This window comes from Arvicola amphibius, chromosome 7, assembly GCF_903992535.2.
Source record: "Arvicola amphibius chromosome 7, mArvAmp1.2, whole genome shotgun sequence".
NCBI classification, from domain to species: Eukaryota; Metazoa; Chordata; class Mammalia; order Rodentia; family Cricetidae; genus Arvicola; species Arvicola amphibius.
Window position 1 is genome coordinate 110,940,330 of NC_052053.1, and position 20,142 is coordinate 110,960,471.

Below are 20,142 nucleotides of genomic sequence, written 5' to 3' on the forward strand. Positions count from 1 at the left end.
TGCTCAGATTTCCACTTACCCTTGCCTCCCAAGTGCTGGGATTAAAGGCATGTGCCACCACAGTCTCGTAAGCATATATACCTTAATTAACTTTAAGAAGAAAGGATCATTCCATAATGTACTGTGACTTGCTTGTTCATTTTATCTGTCTGTAGAGTCAACCGTTCTCATTTTTAATGCACATTTTGTATGCAAGCACAGTTACCTGCATTGCCTCGTGAGGGCCCGCACATCTCTCTGAACAGCATACTGTTTGCAAGTGGCCATGACTGACCCCAAAAACACGGTGCCTTCTGGAGACTGTTACTTGACTGCTTCATTATGTCACATTTTCCTCCTTTTCCTTCTTTACTATGTTTAGAATCTTCTGCTCTCTTTACTTCTTTCCCTAGCAAAGAAATTAAGCGCCTGCATTTAGTTCGGTCTGTTACACAGGTTCATCTGAAACACTTGTTGTTTTCACAAGAAATGGCACTTATTTTTAAGCCTCTAATATTAGATTGCATTTTTCTCTCCTTTAAGTCATTCAGACAGAATAACAAGTGAGGCGTTCCTGTTTTCCAGCCTGTTCTCTTTTTATTCCCCTTTCCTGTTCTTTCAACATAGTGCAGGTGTTACATAGTTAGAGAGAGGCTAGAAATTATCAATGGTCTATTCATGGAGCCTCTGCTAGGCTCATTTATTTATGGAGACAATAAGGAAGGAAGGAGTGACAGTAGCATTTGTGATTCATCTTCCACAGTTAAGGACTTGTGGCCCTCTTGCGTATGACAGAAGCCCATGTGCCATTCATTCCAGGATCTCTTAGCCCCAAGACATCCACTAACATGATCCTGGCAGGTTCATCCTATGTGCCACACTTAACTTCTGTGTATCCAGGTTGGTCATACCTGTATACTTCCCAGCCATAGCCAAGCACCAACCCTCCACGTAGGTTCTATAAGGTTTGAATATATTTGTAAATAAACTTATTTTGATTTAAATGAATTAAATACTCTTATTTATTTATTGCACACCATTTAATTAAATGAACTGCTATTTCCTTGTTTATTAGGTCATGATGTCTAAATACAAATCTCTAGTATCTTGAATATAATTCAAAAATATAAAATGTTCTCAGAGTGAATACATGGTTCCTTTTTGTTTGTCCTTTTGTGTTTGGGTAATGCTTCTCAGTTTCATATAATACAGGTTGGTAGCAAAATGTGACCAGAAGCTCCTTAAGTACTAAATTTTAATTTTTAATTTATTCTTTAATTACTTTACTTTGTATGGGCAAACATATTTTGCTCACAAAATTTGTTTGATTAGCATGTTGCCAGCACTCCTGCTAGGGTTTTCATATATTATATGGTGTATGTATTTATTTTTTAAAAAGAAGTCCTATAAGTCCTGAAACACAGTAGCAACCAGTTTAATAAGAGTTTCTGACAACATTGATACCACAATGGGCTTGATGATAGTAAAATATGTGCCTTTGGGGCTTAAAAACTCATATACAAAGCAGAAAATAACATTTGAAGAGTTGTAAAAGATTTTTTTTTCCTGTGGCTAAACCTTTCAATACCATCCTGAATTGCTCCTTTTTACCTTTCTATTCAGAGTGGGTTATCTGAGCAGTTGATGCTGGACAGCTTCCCAGGATGATAGTGCTGCCCATTCCATTCCCTGGCTCTTCTCCTTTATTATTATGCCAATAAAACCTTGCAGTTATATTGCCATCTTCCCTTTGATTTTCTTTGGGGATATTTTAGATGTAATTTAGGTTTTACAAACACCACATTCTATGTTATTTGAGTGAAATATTACTAAGATATGTGGCATATTTAATTTATATTGTTTTCCTGAGCCTTTCTGATATACAGTCAATGAGACAGTCATCTAAATTTGAGAAAATAATACTAAGCTTTGGACTGTATTAACAAATGCAACATCTCATTATGAAGGATTTCCCAGGTAATGCCCTCAGTTCCCATGATCAATTCATAGTGCAAGAACCTGGTAATTTTTCCACAAATATACCTACTTATATGACTATGAATAAATTTCCTTTCATAGTAAATTTTAAAAGTTTTGAGTGATAAAAATATAGAGGTAACTAATCTATTTGTAAAATCTGTTTTCTGAATATAACTTCCAATGAAAGCCAGAGTACATAGGTTCATGTTTTCATGTACTAAACAAACCTCAACAATTTGTAACTGTCCATCATTGGTAATAAGAACATGGCTAACAGAGCAATCTTGTGCTTTCTTCCCACACTGTAACAAAATGCCTGACACAAGCAGTTTAGGTGAGGGATGTCTTTTGTTTAACTTACATCTTCAGAAGTTTCAGCCCGTGGTTGGTGGACCTCCTTAGGATAGGCAAAACATTGTGGTGGCCTCGTGTAAAGCAGAGTATTCTCTTCCCTCGTGACAGGAAACCGGTAAAAGTACAGACTGTAGTAATTTGGTTTAGTAGACATGTCTTTTACACTAGGAGAGATGAAACTTTTGTGGGACCTCACAGGAGTGTTGATGGTATGCCTTGATATCACTTAAGACTTGGCAAACACCTACCATGTAGCCAGACTCTCTCAGGTTAGCAAGCCTTTAAACAAGCAATGCAATACCTTTAAGTTTCTATATTTGAAGGTTAAAATGTAGATACCCCCCACAGACTTATATATTCGAATGCTGTATTCATATTTAGTGAAAGTGTTGTAAAAAGGATTAAAGAGCATGAGGCGTTGCAGGAGGTGTTTCACTTGGGGTGGCTTTGATGTTTTAAAAGCTCACATATGGCTTAGTCTCTTATTTTCTGTCTCTGTCTCCAACTTGAAGAAATAACATATAAACTCTCTGCTACCATCCCAATGCTGTGCCTTTCAGCTTGCTGGTTTGCTCCCTGCCGCAGTGGTTTGGTACTTACCCTCTGATACTGTAAGCAACCCCCTAATTAAATGTATTCTTTTATAAGTTGCCTTTAACGTGGTGTCTTTTCACAAAAACAGAAAAGTAATGAAGGCAGCATATAACTTTTAAAACCTAAGTTAATTATAGCTTTAAATTAAATGCTCTCATCCTCTGACCCATAGTATATGTGTGTATGTGTGTGTTATGATAACCAGTTACTAAAGTAGCCAAAAGGTTGAAAGCAGACTTATGCAATAAATATCCACTATAAATGTTATGAGCAAAATAGATACAGTTAATAATGTCTGTCTGCAGTGTTTTTTACTATTTTGGATCAGTACAGGTCAGTAAGGTAATTTCTCCCCCTGTTAAAGGTGTCTAGAAAGAATCTCTAACCTCGTCCCCTTGCAATGTTTTTTGTGTTGCTTAGTACATAACGCACAGCCCTTTATTAGGAATAAGATGGATAGATACAATAGATTCAGACAGGAGACTGCCAGGCATCTAACAGACAGACTGAAGATACAGGTAGAAGAGAAAATTCAAATTCGAACTAGCTCTTGGTCAAATTAATCCAAGAGGAAGTGCCATGTTATTATTCCTTAAAGCAGCATGGGCATATTTTGGCCCCTCTGAGGTTATCATTAATGTGGGAACTGTCAGAAGAGAGAAGTACCAGCATGGAACAAGATACCCACAAGGACTCATTAGAGTGTCCTACATACTCCAATGCAAACTTCCTCCTAATGTTTTCAGGTGACACTGCCAGCTGGACACCATGCCTTCAGTAACAAGCATTTGGGGACAGGCTTTATCTTTAAACTATAGCAAGGAGCTTACCTGTTGCTTTGTAAAAGATTTTATATCTCTCACAATAAGCTTAAAGTATGGTAATCATCGGGCATACAGAATAGACTACTGGAAATGTGGGAACTATTAACAGAAGGCACCAACAAGCTGTAGGGAAAGAGATGCAATCGGAACATGCTGCAAGGGTCAACAGTGAAGAATGCCCACATAAGTACGATAGCATCGGAACTAACACAAAGTGGGAAGTAAATATGTGGAAGAATTGAGAGTATTAGTATCTGAGAGCGAAATAATTCTTGTCCATGAAAAGAAGTAAGTAACCCAATGTGAAAGATGAAAAATAAAACTATAAAACTGTGAAAAACAGCACAGCAGAATCAAATGTGAATAGGATGCCTTAGGAAAAGCCACCACTAAACATTAAAAACACCCAGGCAGTCCAGGCGTAGTGGCACATGACTTCAATCCCAGCTTAGTTTATGTAGCAGGTCAGACCAACGTGCAAACATAAATTATTTCCTATGAGCTTGGTGTTGCTGTGGTGCTCCTAACAGTGGAAGTAGGGGTGTTTCTGACTCTCTTGCCTCCCCTTGGGAGCTTTTTCCTCCTACTGGATTGCCTTTCCCAGCAACCTGTATGAGGTTTTGTGCCTAGGCTTATTGTAACTTTTTAAGCTGTGTTTGTTTGATATCCCTAGGAAGCCTGAACTTTTCTGAAGGAAAACTTGGGAGGAATGAACCTGGGGAAAAGGGGGTGTGTTTGTGTGTGCATGGGGGTGGGGGATGAGGTTTGGAAGGAACAGAAACTGAGGTCTGGATGTATTTTATAAGGGGATAATAAAAAAAAAACATAAACAACGACAGCAAATCCCACCTAGGCAGTTATTTTCTATGCAGCTATTTAGACTTTAAAGCGTGTCATGCATTTTTGATTTACAAAACACATGCATGACTATTAAACCTGGAGATTCCTGGTACTCTTGAATATTTAAATGTGGAGATCCCACAATTCTGAGGTAACTTATCCCAAATCTTCTTCAGAAAACCTTAGGCAGATTGCACAGATTAGTTTTCTTCTCTACTTTTAAAATGTGGTGAAATTTGTTGGTATTTAATACTTGAAAATAGAAACATTGGCCCAATAGACATGTGATAAGTCAAGTACAGACAGCAATTTAGGCAATGTTGGCACAACATTCTGACAATTAATAAATATCCTAACTTTAAAAAATAAACTCTTTCAGGGTCATCTCTACTAATATGTCTTTATATGCTGGTTGTGGTTAAACATTTTTAAATATTTATAAATTATTTAATATTTTATAAATAGTTAAAATATTATGCTACTCACAGTATAGCACCATCAGATTCTGTAAGGCTAAAAATCTAAAAATGTGGTTTTTTATTACATTGTATGGCTTCAGTGAGTTTCAGCTATTTAAGGAGACAAAAAGCGTATGAATTTATTTCAGTAGATTATACCAGCTAAGTAGAAAGTATCATGGCATCAGTTCCCACAACATGAAGTAGTGATAGTGTGCCATTGCCAGAAAAAAATAGATTGCCACGAGGAAAAGGTTAGTAAGGTTTTTTAGCAGGAGAGAAGTACTTTGAGAGGTATCGCTTCCAGGCAGTTCTACATGCTTTAGTTCAGTTTGTGTCCTGAACTGCCGTTCACCAGAGTTTATGTAGCAACCCGTCTCAGACAATAGAGACATAGCTTTCCTTAGGAGTAGAGGGATGTTTTGTTTCCTGGCCACTATCATGAAGATAATCTCTAACTGAAGGAAAAGAAGAGATTCATTTGGAGCTTCTGTTAAATGCGGAATAATCAAAGCTCAGTATTCCTAGGCTCTGTTATAAAAGTACTGGGTGCAAAGAATACATTTAGGGTGCCCCATTTTGTCCCCATAAAAGTAGAGGAAAAAGGTAGCCTAGAAAAGCAGGAAGCTGGTATTTACATTGGAGACACCATTAATAATGTCTTTTCCTTGTGCCCCAGAAGACCCTTGGCCTCAGGATCTCATGAAAGTATAATCAGCTACATGTTAGTCAACAGGTAGATAAAATTTCAGAGTGCTCACAGCTCCTGACCTTACGAATGTTAAAATAAGTAAAAGTGGTTTACCAAAGTAAAGGAGAAAGCCAAACACCTAAACAGTGGATGAAATTTCTGATTAAAGATATAAAAAAGATAACTGCAGAACAGCATTCGGGGGAATACTGAATAAGATGCTGAGTTTTAGAAGGAACGAAGGATTAATTTGAAAGATGGCTTGTTAAATAGTTTTGAACTATTACTGTTGATGCCTTAGACCTAATGAATAGTGATCTCCTGGACGCTGTAGAAAGAGAAATTATAGTGTTATGACTGCAGACTTACTGATGCATTCTCCACACTAACACATTGCTACCTGTGTTATAAAAAGCAATTTCATTCATTATGCCTCCAAGCTGCCTGTGGAGAAGGAAGGGGCATCGTCTACACAGGACATGAGGTTCTGGATTTTGGTGCTCTCATGCTCCAATATGTTTGTCTTTTGAAGAATCATGATGATATTTAAACAGTCTTCTAAGAATGTAATCACCTGATACATTTACTTATCTCCAGCCCTGACTGTGTTGTTCACAGGGTAATAGAGGTCATACAACTTGAAAGGTTAGGGCTTGATTAAAACTTAGACTTAATTCGAAAAGAAATTGGATTTGGAGGCATTAACTAAATATGTTTTCATGTGTGCAGACACCCTTCACAAATGAAACAATTTTTTTCAAATATTCATTAAAAATTTGCTAGCATTTTTATTCCAGAAATATATTCTTCAATCTCATTTCACTTATGTAAATTGTTGTATTTCATTACATTTAGAGCAGGAATTTTTTTTCAGTATGTGTCTATGAGGTTTATTATTTATTACATTTAGGCCCAAGAAAATAATCGGAGAAGAGTAGCAAACATGTTGCCAACTTGTTCTGCAGACAAAATTTACCTGTGTTAGAATTAGAAATTACATGATTAAAAATGATGACTTTTAATTTTATGGAACTCATCAGCGTGAATCTTGGACAGAGAAGTTTAGCAAAAGACCTTGCAAAACTGGTGTGAATTCTGAAGGCTCCCCAATGTCAGGAGGAAAACCGATTCCCAGGTAAATTACACCATGCATCATTTTGTCTTCTACCACCCATCTTCTCCAAACAATAGGCCTAGGATTACAAAATCAGAAGAGTGTTTGATATGATAATTACAATGTCTTTTGAAATGGGTAGATCTCACACAAATAATCCTATTAATAAAACAGGATTTTGTGATTTTAGGTATGTCACACATGAAAGAAAAATGTTTTCTTTGCAGTGTTATTTACTGGAAAGGTCTGCACTAACATAATTCCTAGACAGAAGTCTTAATAAAAGGCCTTCAAAATAGACAAACAGACAAGTAATGATTTTAATGTGGGTTAAGTGCCATGGTCTGTTTTTGCTGAGCTTAATTTGCCCTGATAGAGTCCCAGAGGATCAACAGCCATCAAACCACCCTGAGTCAGTGGCTTCTCTCATCGAAAAACAAATAATAATAATAATAATAATAATAATAATAATAATAATAATAATAATAATAAGTAAGATAATGTAGATTTATTAGGAGCAAATGAGAACTCCTAGGGGTGGGAGGGACTTCAAGGAAGGATTAACACCCAAGTTGCCAGGTTTTTTGTTTTTTGTTTTGATCTTATATGGAGAGAATTCAGTGGAGACTTAGGTCATCTTTATTGTAACTGGTCATTTGAGCATGTGACTGAACTAATAAGGAGTCTACACCCTAAGCATTCCCATCAGCCAAACCTGAGAGTTAACTTCTTTGTAGGTGGAATTAAGTACGTGTTCCCTCTGACCATCTCATGATCCATCCATAACTTGCCCTTGCCCTCTGCAGGGAGCTATCTCTTCTCTCAATGTCAAGTCTTTCTATTGCTTCTTATACAAAGACACAAATGGACAGTTACTTTGGGATCAGGTGAGCATTCTCTTAATGAAGCTGATTATATTCAATTCATTATAAATCAAAAGTAGGCTCTCAAGAGGTATTAACAGAATGCTAGTTGACTGTTTCCAGAACCCCACAGGTACAGAGAATGGCAACCAGATTTTCTCTCCTATGTCCTGAACCTGATCTTGCTGCCTTCGGGTTCTCTGTTCAATCCATCTGATTCCCAGATATTCTATGATCTACTTTGACCTGAGGCACTGGAAGCCACATCCAAATAGAATCTGTCTATCGCCAATGTTATTGAAGCCTTGCTGTTTTTAAATATTCTAGTAGAAGATTTGTTCAGAGATAAAGCCAAATTGTAAGCCCTTTGTCCTAGAGAAAGTTTAGAATGAGTTGAAGATTTGAAAAACATAAACATGAAGAACTTAGCTAAAGTTCAGTTTAGTAAGTATAAAAAAAAGTTTGCATGTTGAAAGTACTAACCCCCAAATTATATAAAAGAAGACATTAGGTCTTGTTAAGTACATTACAGACTATAAAATGTGTAACTGTATTATGTGCGACTATGCTTACTCTCTTTGTTAGTAGTTGTATGAAATCTATTGAGCTCTGAGCAACTCTATGAAGTAAAATTTGTAATGTTTTCCACAAACACTGAAGGCTATTAGCACTTACATCTATGTTTATTTTGTTGTTGTTCTTTGTCTGCCTTTTCCATAAAGGGTTTCCAAGCCCTGACTTAAGTATAAAATAACATTATTGGCAATCATAAACAGTTAAATCTGTTGATTAAATTGATCGACAGGTTCTTAAAATCACTGCTTGCAGGAGTGTGGGATTCTTTAGCCGAAGGTTAAATGGCTAGCAGATGCTCCTGCTGAGTCAGGCAGAGATTCCAGATTGGCATCCAGTGTTCTCTTCTCTAGTCAGTTCCTGAGTACTCTGAACCTAGCTCTGCCCTGAGGGCCAAATCTGCGGCTGTCGACTCAGAGCTGCATGCACACTGTATTACCAAAGTAAACCATAGAAAGAATATTACATAGAAACAAACTTGCTAATATGAAAGGGTTTACATTCTCACATGCATGCACTTAATGTGATTCTTTTCACATATTTAAAAAATCTGATAACTTCTGAGTGACACAGAAGAGGAAGTAGAAACAAATTAAAGCATATATATTTATACATTTAATACTGGAAGCTACCCAGCAGCAAGTTCTTCAGTCCAGGGGATATTATGCTATCTGATTTAAAATTATCAGGTTCCCAAGCAATCTTTGCTTCTGTAGTTCGGTCAATAACACTGTTACAAGGGAAATCATGATTTCCCCTTTGAATGTGTAATTGCCTTAATAAAAACTTCTAAACAGACTCGGAAGGAAGCTTCAGGACATTTTATTAGTGCTTGAAAGAATAACCAACAGGCCAGGACAGCTATACATTTTTGGCAGCTGCTTGGAAGCAGGAGATAGAATAGAGGTAGATAGAAACCATGCTATTTTAGCTACGGTCCAAGAAATCTGGTAGGTTCACCCATGGAGGGTCACAAACAGCTGAATCATGAAAAGAGAGGGGTTTAAGGAAAGAGTGAGAAGGCCCAGAGTGTAAGGGATAGGGTGTCCACACTTGGGTAAATATTCTAACAGAAAACAAAGGAGAAATAGAAACAATTACACTTTTCAGAACTCAGAAAGGCAGTTAGGCTTAACAATGCTGCATCACTGGAGTTCTGTAAGCAGTTTTACCTAGGGTGGGGTAGTGTTGCAGTATGTTATGTCTTCAATAAAGGCTAGAGTTGCCATATTATTTTAACCAGGAAGTTTAAGGATGTGCATTTGTAATACTCTTCTTTCTAATGTTACCAGAGAAGTGGAAGGTGGTGTCCAAAACTGACTCAAGACATAGGTCTATCATCAGTAGCCGCCAAGGCCACTAATCCCTGTGTAGCAAGTACCGTGCAATGAGCCACATCATTTAAAATAACAATTGTTGACTAGTTTCATAAGATATAGAAGAAAATTCCTCATAGAAAATTCAGATGCCCTGGATTTATGCAAGGTAAGAAGTTCCTAAAACGGAAGTAGTCATTATATCTTTAAGGCTAAGAGTATTTTTTTTTTTTTTTGGTTTTTCGAGACAGGGTTTCTCTGTGGCTTTGGAGCCTGTCCTGGAACTAGCTCTTGTAGACCAGGCTGGTCTCGAACTCACAGAGATCGGCCTGCCTCTGCCTCCCGAGTCCTGGGATTAAAGGCGTGCGCCACCACCGCCTGGCAAGAGTATATGTTTTAATTAATGAATGAAATGTATTTTCAAGAATACCAATAACTTCTGACATCACCATGATATTTCACATTCATCAATATTTCCTAGATGTTTGAGCTCATGGAACAGAGTGATAGGAATAATATAGGATGATGCTGAAGAATCTGAATATTACCCTAAATTAATCTCTTAAACTCTACATGGGATAGAAATATCTACTTGAAAGACATTGCAAACATTTTTTAATTGATGATCCTGAATATAAAAATCCAAGTGTCTCTTGACGCCTCTGAAACATACATGTAATCAAGGCACATGCATAGCTGTAAATAAGTTAATGGGTTTGATTCATTTTAAACATTTTCAAATGTCCATTCCTTTGAATTACACTCTAAATGTAGAAGGAAATATGCAAAGAATGTACTTTATTCGTATCTTCCAGTTATCAGAGGGGGCTGAACTAGAGGCATTGTGTTTTCTGAAATCACCTCCTGTTTCAGTTTTATTCTTGTCCCTGGATGTTAAATGCCTGGTTCCTGAATAAACTTCCCCCACATACTAGACATGTTCTTTGATAAGAATTCTCCCCTTACATTTCTTCAATCCCTACCAATGACTCTCACTCAATTTCTGTGTTCAGCACTGCTCTTGAATCGGTTTCTACATATTGTTTAATGAAAGTTTTGGTTTCTCTACTGATTTTTTCCCTCTCCTCTTCTGTGATTTCTTACTCTCCCACGGAAAGTTCTTCACCCCTCATTTCTTGGTCCACGTGGGTCAACTGATCCTTATGCACCATATGAAGGGTGTTCTGGCTACTGCCTCCCATCATGCTCTGGATGTAACTTCCTCTGTATGTTGCTCACTGGGCTAGTTCTCAGTGTTTGCCTACACTTTGCATTTCTTGCTGAGTCCTTGATTTGTGTCATCATCTTCTCCGAGAATTAAGGCTTTGATTTTTACATGTTTATTAGAAATTTGTGATCTGATTATTTTGGCTCCTTTCATTGCTGTCAAAAATTTATTTTATGAGACACTGATGATATTTCAGAATATAGAGTTCTACCAATTTTACAAATTCTATGAGGAATACAAAATAATTTTGAAACATCAGCAGTGTCATGTAGGGTAATATCTATGATGAAAATCGTTTGTTTTCTGTAGTCTGAAGTTTATCCTGAGTTACGACACAGGTGAAACGAGAGAAATGAACTCTAGCTGAGCCTCTGTCGCCTTGATGGTGTTCATCACTTCAGAGCCACAGGCAACACTGCGTGCTCCGAGTGGATAGGAAAATACCTTCCCCGTTCCCTTTTCTAGACATTTTTAAGTTTCATAATTACATAGACAGTACTGTGGAATTATATATAATTGTGTATAAGGCATCATGGATGCATACATACATTTGTACAGAGTCACCATAATTGGGATGAATCATACCTACAGTTTTAGTTTTTATAAATATTCTATAAACTCTCCGAGGTTGGGGAATCACCTTATGGCATCATGAAGTATGCCAATTTAGTGCTGAACTTGTAGTAGCATACAAAACAATATACTGGTGGAGGGACTGATCAATTATTGAAAACACACATGAAAGTAAATTTATTTCTTGCTATCTTTCTCCAAATGTACATTTGAGAATTTGCCTCCATACCTCTATAGAACTATTGCTTCTCTTTTGTGACCTTTCAATTAAAAGAAATAGCTATATTTTTCAAAGTTAAAAATTTGTGATTTCACAGTTCCCTATGTAGCAATGTCACATAAATAATACTAATGATGATGATGATGATAAAAGAGGATATGAGGAAAGAGCCTCCATATAAATAAATCAGGAAACAAGTTGACTTATGTTCAGAGTAGAGATGGTTAAGTAAAATATTGTCAAGAAAGAAATCTAATCAAAGAATGCATCTATGTATTACTAGCTTTATGATATCAGGCAAATTGCAATGCTCCTAAATAATGGATAGTAATGATATCTAATCCATGAATTCGTGTTATCTAACCAACACAATTACTTTTATGAACATTAAGCATGTGTTTGCCTCAAAAAACTGATAGCATTTTCTTCTCTTATTCTCATAAATACCAAAATGTTTATAATGGTTATAGTTATGTAGTTATAACTTCAGAATAAAAGCTATGTTAAAGAAAATTGAAGAATAGATGCAAGAGACAGTGGAAAAATGGAATAAATCCCATTGCTTTTTATCTTCTCATGTTTACCTGCAGAATACACACACACACACACTCACACACACACACACACACACTCACACACACACACACATTATATGTGTGTGTATCACTGTTTATACTATAGCTATCTTGCTAAAAGTATTAAAACATGTCTGTTGTGGTTAGAATAGGAATGGCCAAATAGGCTCATATATTTGAATGCTTGGTCCTTAGGGAGTGGTGTTACTTGACAAGGACTGGGATGTATAGTCTTGTTGGCAGAAGTGTGTCACTGGGAGTGGTTTCAAATCTAAATCCAGGTCCAGTGTCTCTCTCTTTCTGCTGTCTTCAGATTCAGATTCAGAAATCTCTGGACCATTTCTGCATATATGCCACCATGCTTCCCACCATGATGACAATGAACTAAAAACCTCTGAAACTCAAAGCATGCCCCAAGTAAATGCTTTCCTTTATAACAGATGATGTGGTCTTGGTGTCTCTTCACAGCAACAGAACACAGACTAAAACAATATCTCATGGTGTTTAATATATGTCACATATTACATCAAATGTATCACATAAAGTACTTCATATAATGCATCCTATGTGTACAACTATGAAAATGATCAAATGAGAAGCAAAGATGAACCTTATGGGACAGAACCAATATTTGATGGGATTAGAAATGTGGTGGGAATTGAAAAACAATTTGAGACCTAAAGAGAAGAGTAGCTTTTACTCTCTAAGACTAAGATGTTTGGGAAGAAAATGGGAAAAATATGCAGGCAGCAGTTTTAACATTCAGAAATGTTTGCTTCATTAACCTTTTCTGCATATGAAGAAACTGGAGGATATTTTTTGAGAATATAGGCAAGGGCTTTGTGAGGGGTCTGAAGAAAGTTCTTCAGAGTTGGGGCTTACCCTGAAACATATTTACCTGGAGGAGGAGGAGCTTGTGAAACTGCATTAAAGTTATAATCAACTTACTGAAAATTAAAGTTATAATCAACTTACTGAAAATTAAAGTTATAATCAACTTACTGAAAATTAATGCAAGGCAAGGCGATAAGAAGAAGGTGGTGAAGGTGAAGACATTGAATATGTGGGATCTTAAGGTCCAGGTGGGATCTTGTGAGCCTCGCAAGTGTAGAAAGAGCTTGCAAGCCCTGTACAGAAGCATTAGGAAAGAACAAGGAGCTGGAGAAAATTGGATCGATATTGGTGGAGTGAAACCACATGACTTGGTAATCTGAATCATGTCAATACATGAGGAATAAAAATACTCAAAAAGAAGTTGATAAGATGAACAGGTCTTAGATGTTGTGTAATAGGTAGAGGAGAAACTGCATGTGCACAGAAGAAATGCATAGCCAGTCTGGTATGTGAAATAGGGCATTTTAGTAAAGCATAGCCAACATGCAGAAATATTATAGAAATATATTTTGTTCAGTTATTTCATTCAACTTCATTTTAGTCATCAATAAATATTTTTCATTGCAGTTGACTACTTTTGTGGTTGATTTTGTTTTTGTTTTGTTTAGTTTTTTGGGGGGAGGGTAAGGATACTCAAAGTCTTCCTATGTAGTCAGACTGGCCTTGAACTCTTTACCAAAGGCTGGAAGGTACAGGTTTTGATACCTAGTCTATTGGGGTTTGTTGTTGTTTGCTTGTTTGTTTTTATTAAATATACCTCACAAGTACCATATGCAGGAACAGTTGGTGAGTGCTTTAAGCTAAAGCAAAATTTATTATTTATATTCATCTTCCTTTCTCATTCCTTGATTTTAAATATTATTATATATAATATAGAAATGCAAGCATTGATGGGCACACATGTAAACAAATCTTTTGAATATGCACATGCATGAGAGAGAGCTACATACAGAGAAGTCTGGTTTGTTTTCAATTTCTGTTTTCATTATCTCGTTACTTTCTTCGTCTCTTGCCGTGTTTTATTCCATCTACATATTTGTCCTGGCTATTGATGTTAATAATATACTTGTGTTTTAGGCTACTAAGGCTGCATTATGATTATTACATTTTTATTTCCTTAAAGATACATTTTTTATTGATAATTCAGTACCTCATCAAAGTATAATTTTGTAAAAATGTTGTACCATTCTGAATCTTCTGTGTAGTAAATTCATGCTTGTGTCCCTAGAAAGGGATCTAGATTATTATGGAAGTTAAAAATAGAGTGCAGAAAGACGCTGTCCATATTTATCTTCAGTGATTTCAGTGATTCAGCAAGCACTCGCTCGCATGCATCTGCATGTTGTAGTCTTGTCTCACCTGGTGTGATATCGGTGGGACCCTTTGCAGAAATCAAGAAGGTAGACTCCTGCTAACACAGTCCATGTGAAAGGAGTGATTTGGGAGGCCTGGTTTTTAAATCTACTTGTTCCTGACTTTCTCCAGCCACTGAGCATAGCCCTTGAAAATATGGGGTTTGAAAGTATCATATTTCAGAGCAAAACTTTATTGTGTTACACTATTTCTGACAAAATGTAAGCAGATGTGTTGTCAAGCAAGATAGGGAGCCCATGGCAGACCAATGTATGACTACATCTATAATCCTACTTGTGAATCAGTGAGTTATATTGGCATTATTTACAGGAATATGAGTTAAGGGTCACTTACAGGAGCAGAAATGGCTCAATCACAGCTGCGCTAAAAACATACCACAGCAGGTGACATTCACAAAAGCTGGAAACCTGGAGTACATTGCACAGCCTCCAGAAAGATCATCAGGTTAGGACAGTGTCCTTTTTGCCTGTTTCATTTGCTCTGAGTCTCTTCTAGTGAGCTTGGCTGTTCTTTGTTTCTTTTAGGCCTTTTGGTGGGTTTCTGTTTTCTTCACTTGCAGAAAGCAGCCTGTCTGAGATTCTTTTAAAAAAAAATCAGCTTCTGTTTTTCTGGATACTGCTGGGATTCAAGGAAGCAGAGGCTTGGGTGCTTTCAAGATTCAGCCTCACCTGTGATCCACTGCCAAGGCCAAGGAAGCCATTGCTGCTAGAAATGTAATGGTTGTCAATATTGCTCTACAAGAGATGCTGAAGACCGCTGTCATCTATGATGACCTAGCATATGGCACACGTGAAGATGTCAAAGCCTTAGACAGGAGTCAGACCCATCTTTGTGTGCTTGCATCAAATTGTGATGAGCCTAGGAATATCAAGTTTGTGGAGACACTTTGTGCTGAGCAACAAATCAACCTAATTAAGGTTGATGGCAACTAGAAATTAGAGCTTTTGTGAAATTGATCTAGAGGGGTAACCACAGGAAGTGGTTGGTTGCAGTTGTATAATAGTTAAATATGGCAAAGAATTTAAGGCCAAGGATGTCATTAAAGAGCACTTCAAATGCAAGAAATGAGTAAATAAAACCTTTGGCTCATAGGAAAAAAAAGCTTGCCTGGTAGTGACCCTCAGCTCTCTTTTTTATTTATATATTATTTAAATCACTGCTTGGCCTATTAGCTCCAGATCTTCATTGGTTAGGTTTTACATCTTAATTTAAACCATTTATATTAATATGTGTATTGCCATGAGGCTATACCTTCCCCGCAACGTTTCAGTATGTCTGTCTCTGGTTGGGCTCCATGGCTTCTCCTTGACTCTGCCTTCTTTCTCCCAGCATTCAGTTTAGTTTTCCCCACCTATATCTGTTCTGCCCTATCACAGGTCCAAAACAGCTTCTTTATTAACCAATGGTATTCACAGCTTTAGAGGGGAATCCCACATCACCTCCCCTTTTCTGTCTAAGTGAAAAGGAAGGTTTTAGTTTTAAGATAGTTTATCTTTAATGCTTATACATTCTTGGGGCTAGAGGAGCTTAGTGAATATAGTCAAACTTAGGGACTTCAGGAGTTCTTTGTTTTCTTATCTTAATTGGCTTCTCTATAGGATGTAGTGTTTCACCTCTTTTTAGAACACCCTTATTTTACTTCCATGTGAACATTTTGTTTTAAAACTCCCTGTTGTTTCGCTCCCTTTACATTCCGTCTTATTCAAGTTCCTCCAAGGTGGAAGGAAGTACAAAGTTTATTTGATGAGGCAGGTGAGATGCCAATGGGAAAAAGAGCCTGCCCAGTCAGTCTGGTGACCTGTGTTTGTTCCTGAGTCCCCATGTACTTACACACACACACACACACACACACACATACACACACACACACACGCGCACACACACACACATGCACACACACAAATAATGAATAAAATAAAAAGATGATCATTTTTTTCAAAAGAAAATTGCAATGCCCAGATCATGGGGTTCTCCAAAAGCCATCATGAAGTTTGCACTTGTGTGTAAAAGCAAAGAGCCTTCATTCAAACTTAAGCTTGGATTCTCCATCCTACACTGCAGTTGAGACTAGAGTGTGCCCAGCCCAGTCCAGTTGCTGTAGGGTTTTTAATCATAGTAGAGGTTCAGGTGAGGGGATTTTCATGATCCAGGACCCTAATTGGCTGACATTTATCTAGGGGTCTTTTCCAAATGGGAATATGTGGCATCTATTGATCTTATCTAATCTTATTTAATGTTTAGAATGTCGGGTACTTTCCTTTAGATGCTGGCCCTCCCTGGTGGTATCAGTTTATGGCTTTCCCCAGAACCCAGTGTTGCCTGCCAGTAAACTTTAACTCAGGCCTACTTTTTAGCTGGTTTTTTATTAAGTGTCATGGAAACAGTGTGGCCAAGTTGTTACGGACCCACGTGGCCAAGCTGTCTGAGTCCCACAAGAATAAGCTTAAATATTTTGCCTTCTTTTTAAAAAACAGCTATTTTAGCTTTATGATTGTGACATAGAAAGGAATCATGATGCCTAATTGTATTCAAGGATACATAGTCATAATTATTAGTGTAAATTAAGAAGTAAAATAATTATATAGACCAAGTTCTCTGTCTTACTTGAAAATCAAATGAGGAATATTTTCAGTTTTTAAATAGATATGCATATATGCATAAAGGGAAAGAAATATGCTTGCCTCCTTGGCTTTCATTCTGTGGGAGTCAGCAAGTCCGACATTATTATAAGCAATGGTGCAGTGAAACAGCGAAACCACTGAACTGGAAATCGCCATGGGCAGAAAGAAAGGGTTATTTGAGGACCAAACTGCCATGGCTATTTGTTGGAGAGCAGAGAGAACAGAACACGGCAGAAAAGCAAATGAATCTTATGACAGTCAGTCAGTGGTGGTGGGGGTTGGGGAGTGGGAGGATGGGAATTGGCTTTCTGATATAGGCTGTTCAGATTAACTGAGATCTGAACATCCTTGCCTGAAGTACTTGATTTAGGGCTTGGAAAAGGGAGGCAGTGGCTTTTCTGATAAACAGAAACATACTCTTGAGCTTCTGCTTACCCAACAGCAATCCTCTTACTTTTGCAGAGTCCTGTTTAGGACACTATCATTTTGGGGGCTGTTGTAGAACTAGCAGTTTGTCAAGCTGGCCCGCCTGGTAAGTGTTTTGTAGCAGGCTTGTCTAGATTCCACAAAACAGTAGACTGCTGATCCACGTTCTGTTCTCCATTGAAGTATTAGGGAGACAACCATGTTCTTCTGGACACTCAAAGCCTTCATCTTCATCTAGGTGAAGACCATTCCCCTGACATTGAAGTCTGTGTCTCTCAGTGTCTGTTGGCTAAGAATTAATACCATTCAGAAACGATTTCTAAGTCCTGGTATCTGGCTAAAGAAATAACCAAACCTAGCCACACTGAATAAAAAAAAACTAATCACTTCACCTTTCCCGATCTCTTTAAGGGCTTCTTCATCCAAATATCTAAGGAGTTCTTTGTGAATGGGAAAACAGAACACTCAAGAAAAAATAAAAAATTAAAAGTAAAAAATGAAAAATATGATTTACTCTGAAGGAAAATATGAGCAACAATTGCTCAGAAACGCGGATTTAGCTTGTTCTGAATTCACTTTCTAAAGTGGTAACAGTTCATTGTTTTAGCAGAAACACAGAGAAAGTCATAAATTAAGGTGCTTCTCATATACATCAGTGGGCACCTTAAGTGGTGAGATTAAAGCAAAGAGGGAAAGCTCTGTTACAGGGCTCAGAGGCATCTGACAGCACAGCCTTTGGTTGGTGGCAGCCAAGTCTGTCACATACAATGTCCCTTTCAGGAACTTTCTTTTATGTCTTTATAAATGTAAATAGATTCATCAGCAAAATCATGGCTGACTATAATGCCTGGGTTAAAAAAATAAAAAAGAAATTCTTAGTTCTTTGAAGCATTTAATAAGCAAGCATTTTATTAATAATTAACACATTTTAAGATGAAAATCATATCAACAAGTAGCAACATTCTGTGGTATGAAACAACCCTCTGGTCTCTTTGATATTTTCTGTTTGTTATCATGGAGTCAGACTTGATCAATGAGAGGTATAATCAATTCAAGCCAGCACAGTTGTTTTGGTACATTCCACCTTTTCTCTCTTTTCCCTGTTTGTATCCAAAGAGCCTCATAAGACTAAAAAACAAAACAAACACAAAGCTCCTAGCACCTCTGTTTCTGAAACTGCTGGGCTTATTCACAACTCTGTAATATATTCTGGGAAAATTCTTTGAGATTTATTATTTAGTCTTGGAAATTTTCTTGCACAAGATTACTCAGTTGTACAAATTCTAAAGAGTTCTCAGATTCAAATGTACCCATATGTACTACAAAATAAAGAGCCTGGGTCTGAGAGCTGGCCCAGAGGGAGATGAGAAACAAGCACACATTCTTCCTCTAAGACTTCTAAACCAGTATCTGAGGGTTCCACCTTTATGATCTAATTAACTCTCAGAGGCAGTGCTTCCAAATGTCTCACAGAGACTTAGCTTTCTGTATGAATTTTGGTGAAATACATTCCATTGGTAGCAGCAACTTTTATCATTATGTATTGTTAAAAATCATCATTTTAGATATCAGAAATATGTTCAGTATTGAAAAGAAAGGAACCACCACTCCAACTGAGGTGTCTGGGGAGGGCAAACTTTACTTTTGATCAAGAGGGTGTGCTTTGGAGACGAACACACAAAGACAGAATGTGAATTTGGTTTTGATTCTAACTCAGGTGGCAGCTATATCTTTTCTCTGTTGGCTGGGGACTGACCTCACAACCTTATACAGTTGGCTAGTCTGATTAAGCATGCAGTTTCTGGACTGTGGTACTCCAGAGTAACAAATTCTAGAACAGAGCAGTGGACCTTTGTGTAAACAAAGGTTTACTGGGTGAGGAAGAATGAAATGTTTGCATAGAAGTCTCCCAATGTGGGGAAAATAAAAAGATTTTAATTGCCTGTCATAAACACAAGTTTCATAGTATTAACATGAAGGAGTCCATTTTGATATTTTATGTAGATTATGGCATTTATATTGATCATGTTAAATGAGAAAATGTAAAGTCCATTTGACTGCTACACAGTGAACGAATGAGAATGAATGAATGAATGAATGAATAAGGAAGACTTGACTGCTCCTAAGGGGAGGAGAAGGTGTATTGTAGATAGGGGGGAAAGCAAAGCCAGGGGCAGAGGCAGAAACATCTGGGAGAGTCCAGAGTGAGCATGGGCCAGAGTGAGCTAGGCCATGTCAGGAGAGAGAGAGGAAGCGACCAGAGAGGAGCATCTGGCCAAGTGTGGCTTGCTTGGGTCAGGAGACTGGCAAAGCCAAAATGGCTGAGTTGTATGGGGGCCAAAGGAACTGGGGGAAGAAAGCCCAGTCGGATACCTGGGCTGAAGAGTTCAGAGCAGGGGACAAGGTATGCCAGTCAGGCGGACCCTGCAACAGGTAGGAATCAAGAGATGCTGGAAGAACCTGGTTCTGTTTTGATATGTTAATAGGCACCTGAGCTTTGTGCCAGGTTTGAAACCTAACAGATATAAAAAGTGAAGGGAGGACCAGTCAGGATCCTCTCTTTTTATTGACTATATTAGGATTCAGGCATTATGCTGGTCTGTCACCTGGCAGGATGCACTCAGGCAGTACCCCGGTCAGCCCAA

At 37.6% G+C, this 20,142-nt stretch overlaps 1 protein-coding gene and 1 pseudogene across 1 annotated transcript in view; both read left to right on the forward strand.

Moving 5' to 3' along the window:
- Mdga2 (MAM domain containing glycosylphosphatidylinositol anchor 2) overlaps positions 1 to 20,142 on the forward strand; it is a 702,900-nt gene that overhangs the window by 379,232 nt on the left and 303,526 nt on the right. The window lies entirely within an intron of this gene.
- Positions 15,143 to 15,518, forward strand: LOC119819115 (annotated as a pseudogene).